Raw genomic sequence first — 15,430 nt, 5'->3', positions numbered from 1 at the left:
TTAAATCCAAAAGATAATCAACTAAAATATGTACAACAATATGAAATACAAACTAGGTTTTTTTATACACTAGCTTATAATTCAAAGTTGATATCTCTTTTGGACTTTTTAAATCCAAAAGATAACCAACTAAAATAATTCCTAACAGTATTCAATACCTTGATTATTTAAATCATTATGAATATTGAATAGAGTTAACACATCTTTAAGATCTATTAAACCTTTAAAGAGTATTAACTTAAATATTAACCTTCTCCTATTTTCTATCTAATGGATTACATTGAATATTTAATTTCAAGTGTATTTTCTTTAAGACATTTTTAGGTTTGAGTGTGTAGTTTAAAGGCCTGTGTTCAACTGCCTAACTGCCTATTTAAATGTTTGATTTTTCTATCACCCTAAAGACTTACTTATTGAACACTAGATGTATGATTGTTTCAGAATTTTATTTTAAAAGTATTGATATAAGAATATAAGTTCAATTACATACAGCAACATATTTAAGCTTAAAAGTTTAGCCTAAATCATGCAGTAAGTAGAGAGTACTAGGCATGTCTGATCTCTTTGAAAGTTAGGCCTAGACTCCTACTGGCATTCTTTTCATGGCAAGATCCTGGTTCACTCCCTAACCCTCCCTACTTACCCCCCCCCCCACTCTCTCTTTTGTCTTGCACACAAGTTTAGCCTGACTGCACAATAAAGTATAAACTTTGCAAAAATATTTTAAATTATTTTTGCATACAATTACTTTAATTAATACTATTTTAGTAAAGACTCTATTTTATATTTATGTTTATATGAAAATTTGTATCATATTTACCCCTCTCACCTAGCATGATATTAGCAAGGTACGAGGTGGTTATACAAAAAAGTTAAATACTTTTTTGCATATTACATAAAATTCCTTAGGATATTGTGTTCAAAATAAAATGATGTCAAAATCATGGTTAATAATGTGTAACAAGGTTGTTTTTTGTCTACCTGGTTTCTTTTTTAAATCATCATGCCCTTTCCTTACTGTGTACCTTAGTCATCTCCATTTTTCTGTTTTATTGTCAGTTTCATGTATGACATGTCACTGGGCTCCAAAATTCTCAACATTTGTGATCTTTTTTGGCTAAAAGATCTTATTGATTCCCCTGAGACATTTATTGACATATGTATGTAGCTTGGATACCACTGCTGTGTTAAGGAACCAAGTTTTGGACCCTCACAAAAAAAATAGAGAGAATATTTGAATTATTTTTTAATTTTATGTATTCCTTAATAATTTAAAAATAATGAAATTATCATTGTATTTTTTAATGCTTTATTTAAAAAGTAATTTTTTTCAGGCTGGTTCAAACAGTTAATTCCTTAAAGTCAATATCAGTATTATTGTGTTTCAAATTTTTTTATAAATAATAATTTTTGCTTTATATCCTAATTTTATTTATTATTATAAATATATTAAATAAATATGTATATTCTGAAATTTCAAACAATTGTGTAATCTAATTGGTTTAGAAGACGTGCTCATTTTGAAATGAAAATCAAAGAAACAAAAAAAAATATTCTTAGATTGCATATACCATACTATCAACACTCAAGAAATTTTAATATTATAGAATGTGGAAAATATAAAGATTTTGTGTTTTTTAATTCACTTATAAATTACAGTTTTTGTGGGTTAAACAAAATGGGTTGGAAGAACAATCAAATCTTAATGTTCAAAGTGGATTCTACTGCGCGACAAAAATAGTTCGAGTATGGAGAATCCCTTGGCAAAAAACAGGTGCAACTCATTATCATGAACAGTTATGACTTCCAGACAAAGGCCGTGCTGTCAAATGGTTGGTTGTCTGAAAGGGCCTTTGACAATCCAATAATGCACAGTAATTAACCCATTAGTGCCGAACTTCCACCCTGTCGTCAGAATCACTTGAAATTTGAAACACAGCTTCCTTAAGGGATTGTAAGACATTTATATTTTTTGATTTGTGGCATACCAAAGAAGTTTTTTTTTTGCGTCGTTTCCGACGTATTCGGACTAATCATTTTTCCCATGCGTCTATTATGTACCATATCGGACTAATCATCTTAGGCTTTTACTGTATAATCTATTAGTTGCTTCGCCCCTAACCTCTAGGGTGGGTGGGGAATGTCAGAAAAATAGCATAAAACCATCCCAAGATATTTATAAAGCTTTCCTGATAAGTAAAACCAATTCAGACCCGAAATTTCTATAATCTTTAGCTTCAGACAAAAACCTTACTACTTTATAGTATGGAACACTATACTAGCAGCGGCTTCGCCCCTAGAGGCATCCAGGGACCCTTGGGTTTGGGGGGAGTCAAACCCCCTCTTTCAATTACAGTTTTTAAAGAAAAATTTTTAAAAAATAATGAGAGGGGTTTATTATTTTCTAGGGGTGATTTCTCCTAGAGCGGTTGTGGTACTCTCCCCCAAAATAGTTATAAACCTTACCAGGTCCTATGAGAAGCTAAAATGTAAAGGAGAACCATATCGGTTCAGTGGTTAGTGAGATCCCTTAGTACACACAGACACATGTATGTAGAATGTATTTAGATCCTGTTACTTTATTAAAAGGATACATAACACAGATACTCTACAATCAGTGTCTGTCTGTACGTCCATTCGTCTGTATAAAACAATTCAGAATATATTGTTTGGTACTAGTGGCTACGCCCCTAGAGGCCTTTAGGGGCACTTGGGATGGGGAGAGGTCATTAAATTCTACAACAATATTTTTCATTTTAGATTTAAAAAGAATTAATTTCATTAAGTTCATTCTATTTTTTCTTGTGTTGGGGGTCTTTTTTAAGTGGCGATTTCTCTTTGAAGGGTGGTGGTACTCTCCCCCAAAATATTTATAAACCTTACCAGGTTCTATGAGAAGCTACCATGTAAAGGAGAACCATATCGGTTCAGTGGTTAGTGAGATCCCTTGGTACACAACACACAGACACATGTAGAAAGTATATCCTGTTACTTTATTAAAAGGATACATAACACAGATACTCTACAATCAGTGTCGGTCTGTACGTCCATTCGTCTGTATGAAACAATTCAGAATATAATTATTTAGTACTAGTGGCTACGCCCCTAGAGGCCTTTAGGAGCACTTGAGATGGGGAGAGGTCATTGAATTCAACAACAATATTTTTTATTTAAAAAGAATTAATTTCATTAAGTTAATTCTATTTTTTCTTGTGTTTGGGGGTCTTTTTCAAGGGGCGATTTCTCTTTGGAGGGTGGAGGTAACCTCCCCAAAAATAGTTGTAAACCTTCCTAGGACCTATGAGAAGCTACAAAGTAAAAAAAGAAGCATATCAGTTAAGCAGATACACAGATAGATACCCTTTCACTTTATTACAATGTTTAGCAAAGAAATATGATTTTGTCGACAATTATATTGAACAACCCAATACATGACAACCCCTCACCCCCCCCCCCCAGCCCCTGTTAATCCTTAAAGTTTTATAATAACTTTTTCTTATTTGTTGTGTTACCAACTGTGGGGAATTGTATTTGTATTTTGATTGGTTGGTTTATTAAGTGTCCAAATGTTTCAACCACTAAATGTAATCTACAGAAAGATTTTATGGTATAATATCCCAGAGTAATTACATCAATTTATCGGCCATTGACTTACTATTTTAGATCCCTAACCAATACATTTCTTAGTTGTAGCGTAGTTGTTAATTTTTTGGATGCAATTATATATATACAGACGGACGGATGTACAGACAGACCATAATTGTAGAGTATTTGCGCTATTTTTATGAATATATTAACAGCTAGGCTGCAATAAAAAATACGGAAGTATAAACATATTTACAGTCTTAAATTGGCTGTAATTTTGGATATATAGACAGACATACATACATTCCCTAGTTGTAAGGTAGCTATTATTTATTTGGATGCAATTATGGAAATACAGACAGGTGGACGTACAGACAGACCCTAGTTGTAGATTATCTGCGCTACTACTTTTATATCCTTAAAATAAAGTAACATGTTATTGTATGTCTTTGTACCAAAGGACCTTGCTAACCACTAAACCTATATGGTGCTCCGTTACATGGTAGCTTCTACTAGGTCCTGGTAAGGTTTATAACTATTTTGAAGGAGGTTACCACCACCATCCCTTAAGAGAAATCATCCCTAAAAAATAAAAAAAAAATTAAAATTAAAAAAAAAACTTTTTCTTTAAAAAATTGTAATTGAAAGAGGGGATTTGACTCCCCCTGCAATCTAAGGGGCCCTAGATGCCTCTAGGGGCGTAGCCGCTGCTTGTATTGTATTCCATACTATAAAGTAGTAAGGTTTTAGGCTCAAGCCAAAGATTACAGAAATTGAAGGTCTGAATTGGTTTTACTTATCAGGGAAGCTTTATAAATACCTTGGGATGGTTTTAAGTTATTTTCCTGACATCCCCCACACGTCCTAGAGGTTAGGGGCGTAGCAACTAGTAGATTATAGGAGATTATACAGTAAAATCCTAAAATGATTAGTCCTGCAATGCTAAATGATTAGTCCGAATGCGTCGAATACGACGCACAACAATTTATCAAAAAAAGTATGTAAACTAACTAAAATAAAAGAAAACTTAGCAGAAACTAAAAATATATAACAAATTAATTATAAATAAGTATGTTTTAATTCTTTAAAAGAAAAAAGTTAGGCCTGGTGTGGAAATTTTTTCCTATTTTTTCCACTTCTGCCATGAAAATATGATTTCATCTGGTCATCGAATGAAGTGAGAGACCAAGCAATGTAGAGGACAAAACTTGAAGCTCTATTCAGTTATTTACAAACATTTAAAAAGGACAGTATAAAAAAATAGAGTGATAGTATAGGTTTGAATTTGTGCGTCGTTTAAGACCCTATTGTCATTAATGGGTTAAGACAGATTTGGTTCAGAGATGCACTAAAATAAGATCTTGTGGCCGATTAATTGATGTACATCCCCAATGATGATACAAGGAATTACCTTTTTTGTAGATTAAAATTAGTAATTGAAACGTTTAAATATTCAACAATAAAACAACTAATCATTAAAGTGACAAAAGTTGCTGAGACAACGAAAAAGAAAACGTTATTACAAAACTTTAGGAACTAGAATATTAAACAGCCAATTGTCTCCTTTATCTCTATGCTATATTCAAGCTATACCCCCCCCCCCCCTTTTGCACGCCTACATGAATAAATATATAAATGTATCTCTGTGGGATATTGAATAATTTCAGCCCTTTCTTACACGCAACTTTGATACAGGGAGGTAGGGGACATTGGGGTGTTTATTACACTAGTCCTCAAAGTTTTTTAATAAAGCTTTCTTATTTGTTCACTTTTGGGACTTTTATTAAATTTTGACTGGTTGGTTTATTAAGTTGAGTGTCCAAACGTTGCAACCACTAAATGTGATCTACAAAGGAGTAATATATGCATTATCATTAGGGATTTATATAAACTTTTCGGCCATTGTCTTATCCCTTTAGATCCCTGCAACTTTGAAATGTATCAAAAACTTTGGTCTGTAACTGACAGTTTTATAATATGGGGGAGGGGTTGGCCCTTTGCATATTTTATATCTTCTTTTTTTATCCAGGGACAAAGGAAACTTGGAGGGAGGGAACATTGGAATGTAAAGCACTCCAGTACCCAAAGTTTTTTAACCTTGTTATTGTATCTATTTGCTATTTGTTGAATTTTTTTTTGTTTATGGATAATGGATGAACTTTTCTATATTGTTTTGTATATATTGTATATCTTCTTTTTTATCCAGGGAGGAAGGGAACATTGGAATAAAAAGTACACTGGTACCCAAAGTTTTATAACTACGTTATCTTATTAGTTTTATAAAAAACTTAAGGAACTTTATATCACTTCAGTTATAAAGGTTAAGGAGGAATAGAACATTGGACTGTGAATTACACTAGTACCCAAAGTTTAATAACCATATTATTTTAATAGTTTTCTAAATACTTTTGGATACTCTATATCACTTCTTTATCAAAGGAGGAAGGAAACATTGGACATTGGACACTGGTACCCAAAGTTTTTATATTTGTTATATTATATTTTATATTATATTTGTTTGCTAAAAAACTTTGGGTACTTTTATTGAATTTTTATTGTTTTTTTATGGGGGAAGGGTGTTCATTTCCATATTTTATATCTTCATTTTATCCAGAGAGGAAGTGAACATTGGACTGTAAATTACACTGGTACCCAAAGTTTTTATAACAACATTATCTATTTCGTTTGCTAGAAACTTTGGGTACTTTTATTGAATTTTGATTATTTTTATGGGGGAGGGTACCCTTTTTCATATTTTATATCTTCTTTTTTATCCAGGGAGGAAGGGAACATTGGTAAAACTATAAATTACACTGGTACCCAAAGTTTGTATAACTAGTAACTACGTTATCTTATTAGTTTTATAAACTCTTTGGGTACTTTTATTATTATATTTTGATGTGGTTGGTTCCAAATTAGCAATTTAAATGTTTTCAGCCAATGATTTTAATCTATAAAAGAATTTTTGTTAATAATTATTAGGAATGTAAATATATCAAAATTGCTTCAATTGCCTAATCAAATTAACTGTAAGAGATTTGCTTTTAAGACTGTTGTCATCCTTGTGAAATGATGGCAAGCTACCAAAGAAATAATTTAAATATTGAATTTTAAAAACTGTATATATGAGATATGACAAAACCAAGTAAAAGAAACTAGTAATTAATTCTAAAACTTTTTATAGTTTCTCCCCACTGGCTCTATGGACAATAAATTGATATACATTCCTAATGATGATATTCAAAATTACCCCTTATACTTAGACAAGGGTTTAGAAACTACTATAACTTAAACTTTGTGTATTAATTCTTTAAACAGAAAGGTTTTTCATGGATGTTGTCATACTTGTTAAAATATGGCAAAGCTACCAAAGAAAAAATTAAGAATATTGAATTATAAAAACTGTAGAGAGATATGACAAAACCAAATAAAAGAAACTAGTAATTAATTCTAAAACTTGTTATAATTTCTCCCCACATAATGGATATATTATTACTTGGATGTTGCACCAGATTGTCAAGCACTCTAATAAACAAGCACTGAATAAACGAACAGACTAATAAATGATATCCATGTTTTCAAAAGTGTCATAATATTCACGTATATTCTACATCCATTGTTCTTCCCCATTGGTTCCGTGTTAAACTGGATTGATAGCGTTGACAAGCAATTTGTATAAAAGGAGGGAGGGGACATTGGGCTGTTTATCACGAGTCCTCAAAAGTTATATAATGAGGTTTCCTTATTCGTCAGGTCAACAACTTAGGAGGTTTTAGAAAATTTTGATGTGTCCAAACATTTCACCCACTAATTGTAATCTACTAAAGGGTTAATTTTGTATATAATCATTAGGAAAGTACACTAATGTATCGGCAATTGTCTTGTCCCTTTAGATCCCTTAAGTGGCCATCATTTTTATGTCGATATAATTACAGCACAATAGTTTAACATAATTTGTTTAAGAGAGGGAGGAGAAATATTTAAAGAATTGGTTGGCAAATTCTTTCGTAGATTTATTTTCTCGTTTTGATTCAAGAGAAAAATTTAAATTAATTTCTTATCAATTAAAAAATATACCTAGTAATTTTGACTTTTGTTTAAATTGAATTTCAAAAAAATAAATTTGTATGTTTGTAAGTTTGTATGCCCATTATTATCTTGTAAACGGTTTGACCGTACCTTGTTTTAATTTTCAGTGAAGTTCAATATTGGTCCAAGGGTTTTGAGGGTTTTCTTTAATAATAAACCCTCACCTTTTTTTATCGGAGTTGTAGTTTAGATTTTTAAAATTACTACAAAAAGGTTAAAGGTCACTGTATTACTTAGCGCTTTCTACAAAAAGGTTAAAGGTCACTGTATTACTTAGCGCTTTTCATTTAAATTATGATTCACCAAAATTTTTTAAAGAAAATTTTAATTATTGATTTTTCCTTAAAATAATTCAAGAGATAATAATTTAATTGACGTCATGTAAAATAATATATAATTTTCAACAAGCAATTAGGGATAAGACAATGGGCTATGAATTGATGTACATCCCAAATGATGATAACAAAACTAATCGTTCTATAGTTTAACATTAACCCTTAACGGTCGGGAGGGGGGGGGGGGGCGTTGAACGCCCCCCCATCCGGTTTTTTCTATCTCATTTTCTGTGTGTGAAAGATAAAGAGCCCAAACTGCTTGACTTTTTGAGTGTGGGTATGAGACATAACTGAGAGTTGAAATTTTTTGAATATCTCCATCCTGGCGGGCACAGGATACCAGCAAACCTGGCAAGGTCATCCAGGTAAAGAGCAAAAATATTTTTTTTTGTCTTAAACAAAGCATTTTATCTTACCAAAATACTAAAATATCCTCTAGTAGTACATCCTCATATTAAATACAGGTGTTCAAGTCAATTTTAGGTTCCAGGTATGATCCTCCAGGTCCTGATCCTCCAGGTCTCCAGAAATCTTTAAAAGGCTCCTGTGGCCGCAATTTTTGACTTAGAGACTTCAAATTTCAAACTTAAGCTTATCTTACATGTCTACATAATGTATTAAAATTTCATAAAGATCCGCCGCCGTTTTCCCGCCAACCGACGACTGCAGCGGCTGGCAGCTGCCAAGTACAGCTACGGCCGCTGCCAAGTACAGCTTATTATTTTGATATTTCAAATATAAAATTTACATAAAGATAAACCTTTCCTACAAAAAATTTTTATTCTAGCTTCAAAAATAAAAAAATTACAGCCGTTTGAAATTTATAAGTAAAAAAGGACCTAAAAACAAAGGTTGTTAAATAAAAATGTGAAGGAAGTGAAAATTGACCTTGACTTACTTGAGGTTGAACGCCCCCCCCCCCCCCCCCCCGACTGATTAAGGTGCGGCAAGGGGCCCGACTGTAAGGGGTTAATGGTTAAAAAGTTTGGACTCTGATAGTTGAAATAAACCAATCAGTAGTTTCAATAATAGTAGCCAAAGTTGTTGAGCAAATTAATATATACACGTGTTTATACAACTTTGGGTACTCTAGGGACGAAGCAGCTATGATAAAATGTATGAAATGATAAGATTTTCCATGTATTTTGGTTTATATATTCACAATAAAACATTTTATTACCAACCCATCAAAACAATATGGATATATTATTACCTGGATGTTGCACCAAAACAATACACCCCGTTTACCCCATCCCATCCCCTGCTACTGGATAAATAAAAAATAAGGTCCATATTAGCAAGGTAAATTGGCAAAAAATTTTCCTCTGTCAATATATCCACGTATATCCTATATCCATTAAACAAAACCATAACCAAGAGTGTTTAAACTTTTTAACCAATAAATGTATAAAATAATGTTTATCACAATTTGGAGTGGCTATTAATTTATCGTCTATTGTCTTATCCCATTTAGTTTAGTAGGAGAACTGTACTTTTAAAAAGAATTTGTTATTTCATATAACCATCATAAATGTGACAGTAAGGGACCAAAGATAAACCTTTACAGTAATGTTTAGACTAGGATAGAACAGTGAGGGAGGGGACATCAGGCTGTTTATTACGCTAGTCCCCAAAGTTTTTAATAACAAGTTTTATAATAAAGTTTTCCTTTTTTTGCCTAACCCACTTTAGGGATTCAATTTTGATTGTTTGATTGATTAAGTTGAATGTCCAAACGTTTCAACCACTAATTGATTTACAGAGGGGTTTATTTTGTGCATCATCATTTTAAATGTAATTTTTCGGCAATTATCTTATTCCTTTAGATACCTAATAATATTTAGAGAAGTAAAGCAGCTATTCCAAAAGTATGGCTTCGAACCTGATTCATAACTGCTAAATTAGAACCGGTTTTATGCCATTCTGAAATTCAAGTATCGCAACATATTGTGAACAATTTGCCAAGATTAAAAAATAACTCTCACTTAGGGATAAGACAATGGCATATAAATCAATATACATTCCCAATAATGATACACAAAATTACCCCTTCTGTAGATTACAATTACATACAGTTAGTAGTTGAAACGTTAGAGACTCAGTCTAAAGAACTAACCAATCAACGTTCAATAAAAGTCCTCAATTATGTGAACCCAACAAATAAGAAAACGTTGCTAAAAAACTTTGGGGCTTAATGTAATAAACAGCCCATTGTCCCCTCTCTCCCTGATATAATTGACTCTCACTCACTCTCTCTCTCTCTCTATCTATCTATCTATATATCTATCTATTTATCTATCTATCTATCTATCTATCTATCTCTCCTCTCTCTCTCCCTCCCTCTGTAATATTTTCTACCGTATTTTTTTCTTGGTAAATGAATAAATCATTTACATTAATGGTAGTGGTTAAATCAATGCCCAATTTTGTACATCACTTATTCTGTACACATTGTTTTTTTCCTAATGGATGTTTGTCTGTGTGTCTGTATCGTAAGAACTCCCTAAACGTTGGAATGATATTTTTCTCCTTTACAGTGAAGCTTCTAAAAGATCCAGGAAAGGTATATTAACTATTTAGGGGGAGGTTACCATCACCCTCTCAAGAGACTTCAACTTGAAAAAGTCAACCCTCTCCCCCCAAAAAAATTTACAAAAATTAATTGGAAATAATTTCCTTCTTTCCATTTCTTAACTGACCCTCGAGTGCTCAAATGGTGTAACTGCTAATTTACTAAAATGAACAATAATTAAACTTTTAAAAGCTACAATTCAGCTGATATTTGCTCTCGTACTTTTATAACTTGAGTACATTGTTTGTCAACTGGGTTTATGTCATCATAACAGAGTAGGTCAAGTAAATTATGTATATAGCTTTATATCTCAGAAAGATACAGGGAGGGAAAGGATATTGGACTGTAAATTGTACTGGTACTCAATGTTTTATGACCCTGCTACCTCATTAATTAGCTCTAAAACTTTGAGTACTTTGATTTAATTTTGACTTGTTGATTATAAACATTCTGGGTTCAAAATTTTCAACCAATAAGAAAGATTTATTTTATTCATAATCATTGGGAATTTGGAAATAAATATATGAATTGATTGTTCATTGTAATAGATCCTTGAGTTTTACAAATATTTTGTTGAAAAACATTTGTTCTTTGACCTTGTACTTTTATAACTTGAGTACATTATAAACTGGGTGTTTGAGTTCAATTGAGTAGGTCAAGTGTAAATTATGTATGGGCTCAATATCTCAGAAAATGTAGGGAGAGGGAGAGGTTATTGGGCTGTAAATTACTCTGGTACCCAAAGTTTTATGAGCAAGCTATCCTGTTAATTGGCTCTAAACCTTTGGGTACTTTTATTGAATTTTAGCTTGTTGATTACACACATGATGCGACTAAACGTTTCAACCAATGATAGTAGGTTAAATTAATTATGTATGTGCTTTATATCTCAGAAAAATACAGGGAGGGAGAGGATATTGGACTGTAAATTGTACTGGTACTCAAAGTTTTATTACCACGCTATCTTGTTTATTATTAATTGTGTATATTATCTCTTTATGCAAATATCAAACTGAGTTAGTTACCAAAAAGGAAACAAGATATTCGTGGATTTAATGACAGGAGAAAAATTGTCGTAAATTTAGCTTGATAATATGAACCTCTTTTATTCAGTAGGAGGGGCGGGAATGGTGTATATAGGCTGTATGGGGAGTATCATTATTTTAGCCACTTGCGAGCATCACTTTATCAGAGTACATGAAAATCTGGTGCAACATCCAAGTAATAATATATGAATCGTTAGCAATTTCTTTTATTTGTCTTATACATTATAATTATTTTTTTCTTGAATTGTTTTCACAGGGAAGGATAAGTCAATGGGCTATTTATTACATTAGTCCCCAAGGTTTTTTATTAACATTTTCTTGTTCCTTGTTTTATCAACTTTGGGGACTTTTATATAATTTTGATTAATTATAATCCACAGAAGGGTAATTTTGTGTGCTTATTTGTGATGTACATTAATCTATTGGTCACTGTCTTATCCCTTTAGATCCCTGATGATTTATCTGCTTATGATTGTCTGTCTGTAAGTGTTAGATACCCCAGGGATCTTAAGGGATAAGACAATAGAGGATAAATTAATACACAACCCCCAATGATGATAAACAATATTACCCCTTATATTACCTAATTTAGAATCATTTGTTTAAACAAAAAAAACTTTGAACCAACATATCAAGAAATACCCGAAGTTTTAAAGCAAAAATAACTTTGGGTACCAGTTTAGATTATAGTCCAATGTCCCCTCCCTCCCTGGTGAGATACACATTATTAATGTATTCCTATAAAACTACAATTCCTTTTTAGAAAAAAAAATATTAAAAAATCCTCATGTTATAAAATAAAGTATATGTAAAATCCATTCAATTTAGAAAAAAATATTAACAATTCTGTATGTTATAAAATAAATGTATAAGTACAGATGTAAAATCCAGACAACTACAAGTGATGTACATTCTTTTTGTCTGCTAACAAATTGCTATTAGCTATGGACACACTTACATATAACTCGTGCTCCCTCTATTCCATAACTTTAATTGCTATAAAATGTTATAATAGTTGTATATTTTGTTACATTTAATAAAAATAATGGTAGATTAAGGTTGTCTTATGGTTTGTTACAAATTGCCCTATCTTATTTCTAGCAATAACGCCCCCTAGAGGCCTCTAGGGGCACTTGAGGAGAGTTGAGTTAAATTCAGTAACCTATTTATTTATTTTAGAATTAATAAGAAAAAGTAAAAACTATTTTTTTGGTTTAGGGGGCTAATTTTTTTCTAGTGACGATTTCTCTCGCGAGGAAGGTGGTACCCTCTCCCAAAAATAGGTAAATACCTTCCCAGAACCCCATAATCAAATTATACCCAGGGTAAAATTAGTGGTTGAAACTTTTGGAAACTTTTGTAGGTGTTGGTCTTTTGTAGAGTTGGTCTTTTGTAGCAACGACATCATAAGTGTGTTTGTATACTATATATGTAATCTGCTTATACATTACCATAATCAAATTATACCCAGGAATACATAGGGATAAGACAATGGCCGACAATTTAATATACATCCTTATTGATGATACACAATATTATCCCTCCTATAGATTAGCCTTAGTGATTGAAACGTGAATACTCAACTCATTAAACCAACCATTTAAAATTTTACAAAAGTCCCCATAGACGTTGTTAACCCAATAATTAAGAAAACACCATAATAAAACTTTGGGGACTAGTTTAATAAACATCCCAATGTCCCCTCCCTCCTGAATTATACCACAAGTCTAATAATAATGCAGGGATAGAGGGGACATTGGGCTGTTTATTGCACTAGTCCCCAAAGTTTTATAATAACCTTTCTCATTTGTTAGCTTAAAAGCTTTGAGGACTTTGGTGAATTATGATTGGTTGGCTCATTAATTTGAATGTTTAAACGTTTCAACCACCTATTGTAATCAACAGAAAGGGTAAGTTTGTGTATCATCATGGGGTATTCACATCAATTTATCAGCTATTGTCTTATCCCTCTAGATCTCTGTACCCTAGGTCTGATAATAACTAGAACACTTTCATTTTTATTACATAACAAGAAATAACACGTTACTCAGGGATCTAAAGGGATAAGACAATGGCTGATAAATTGATGCACATCCCCAATATACAATATGATCCCTTCAGTTGATCTAAACCAGGAGTTGAAAGGTCCGAACACTGAACTTAATAAGCCAATTAATCAAATTTTTCTAAAGGTCCCAAATCAATAGTAATTTTGAGGGAAAGCACCGAGCATTTTTTGTAAGCTAAGACATCTTTTTCGTTTAAGTTACACAAAATCAATAAAAAGTACAGAGATAAACAATGAATAATGACACATAAAAGAAAATTATAACAATTATCTAATTCTAAAGCTTTTCGTAATTCCTTGTTAAAATAAAAATAATTTTTAAACACTTACCTTTTGTCAAATATCAGTGACAAATGTTATCTATAGTACAAAGTAGAACAATGTCTGTCTGTTTGTTTGTAGCAAAGGATCTCGCTAACCGCTAACTGATCGGGTTCTCCTTTACAGGGTAGCTTCTCATAGTTCCCGGGAAGGTTTATAAATATTTTCTTTGGTAGTGGGACACCCCTAACCCCCCCAAAAAATGAAAAATACCCCACCTTCCAAAATTTTTTTAAAACTAAAATTGAAAAAGTGGGGTCGACTACCACCCCCCCCCAAAAAAAAAAAATTCCCTCTCCCCAAATTTTTTTTATATTTTCTTTAAAATCTAAAACACAGAAAATTAGTTTGATCAAACCTCTTGAGGCAAAGCCCCTAGAGGCTAGGGGCGAATCCGCTAGTCCTTGTATAAAAGTAACAGGATCCGTGTCTGTGTGTACTGAAGGATATTACTGACCGCTGAAACGATATATTGCTCCTTTTAGGGAGTAGCTGCTAGTAAATTCCGAGAAATTTTGAATCAACATTACAGCCAACAATAATCAGAACTAACATGATCGATGCTACCCTTAAATAAATTGACAGTACGTTTGTCTCTTTCGATAACTGTGTTTGTTTGTTTCAAAAAATCTCGCCAACCACTGAATCATGGCTCAGATTTATTAATGAAGTTGTCTTTAGCTCTCACGAAAGTTTGTATCTAATTTGTACTTGTTTTTAGAAAACATGAAGCATTGTAAACATTTGGTAATTTTATGGATTTCTTTTAGTGCTCTCTCTCTCAAATTACATTATTAAGCACTGATAACCTCCCCCCCACCCATCCCCTCACCTCCTGCTTTTTCTTAATAAATTTAAAATAAGGTAATTGTTTTCTATTTGTTTCTTTTTAGCTTTAGATCGGGTTAGGTAAGGCTATAATGTGTAAGGGATAGCCCCCGAAAAGTTAGCTTCCTGCAGGGGTAGGTAGGCATTTGAAAAAAGCTCTCCCTCACCCCCATATAATTTAAAATAATGGGGGAGGGGGTATCAATGCTCAACACGCTTTTTGTGTGAAATTTATTTTTGGATGTACTCTAAAAACTTCTGAGTATAAAACAAGTAAGAAAACATACATACAAGCAGAATAAGAGTCATTCTTTTTATATTTTTAAATGTAAACTTAACTTTTTATTAGTTGTCTTAAGAAATAAGACAATGGACGAAAAATTTATATACTTCCCCAATGATGATATCAAAAGTATATCATTTTTACTGCTTATAATTAATTGGTAACAGTTTTTTTTTTAATTTCATCCTATATATAAGTATCCAAAAATTACTGTTTTATTCTAGTCCCCAAAATTTTTTAGGTAGCGTTTTCTTATTTGATGGCTGATAAACTCTGGTGCTTTTATTGAATTTCGATCGGTTG

The sequence above is a fragment of the Acartia tonsa genome, chromosome 9, assembly GCF_053477335.1.
Source record: "Acartia tonsa isolate MP-2025a chromosome 9, ASM5347733v1, whole genome shotgun sequence".
NCBI classification, from domain to species: Eukaryota; Metazoa; Arthropoda; class Copepoda; order Calanoida; family Acartiidae; genus Acartia; species Acartia tonsa.
The sequence above is the reverse complement of the archived record's forward strand: the minus strand, read 5'-3'. Positions refer to the sequence as shown.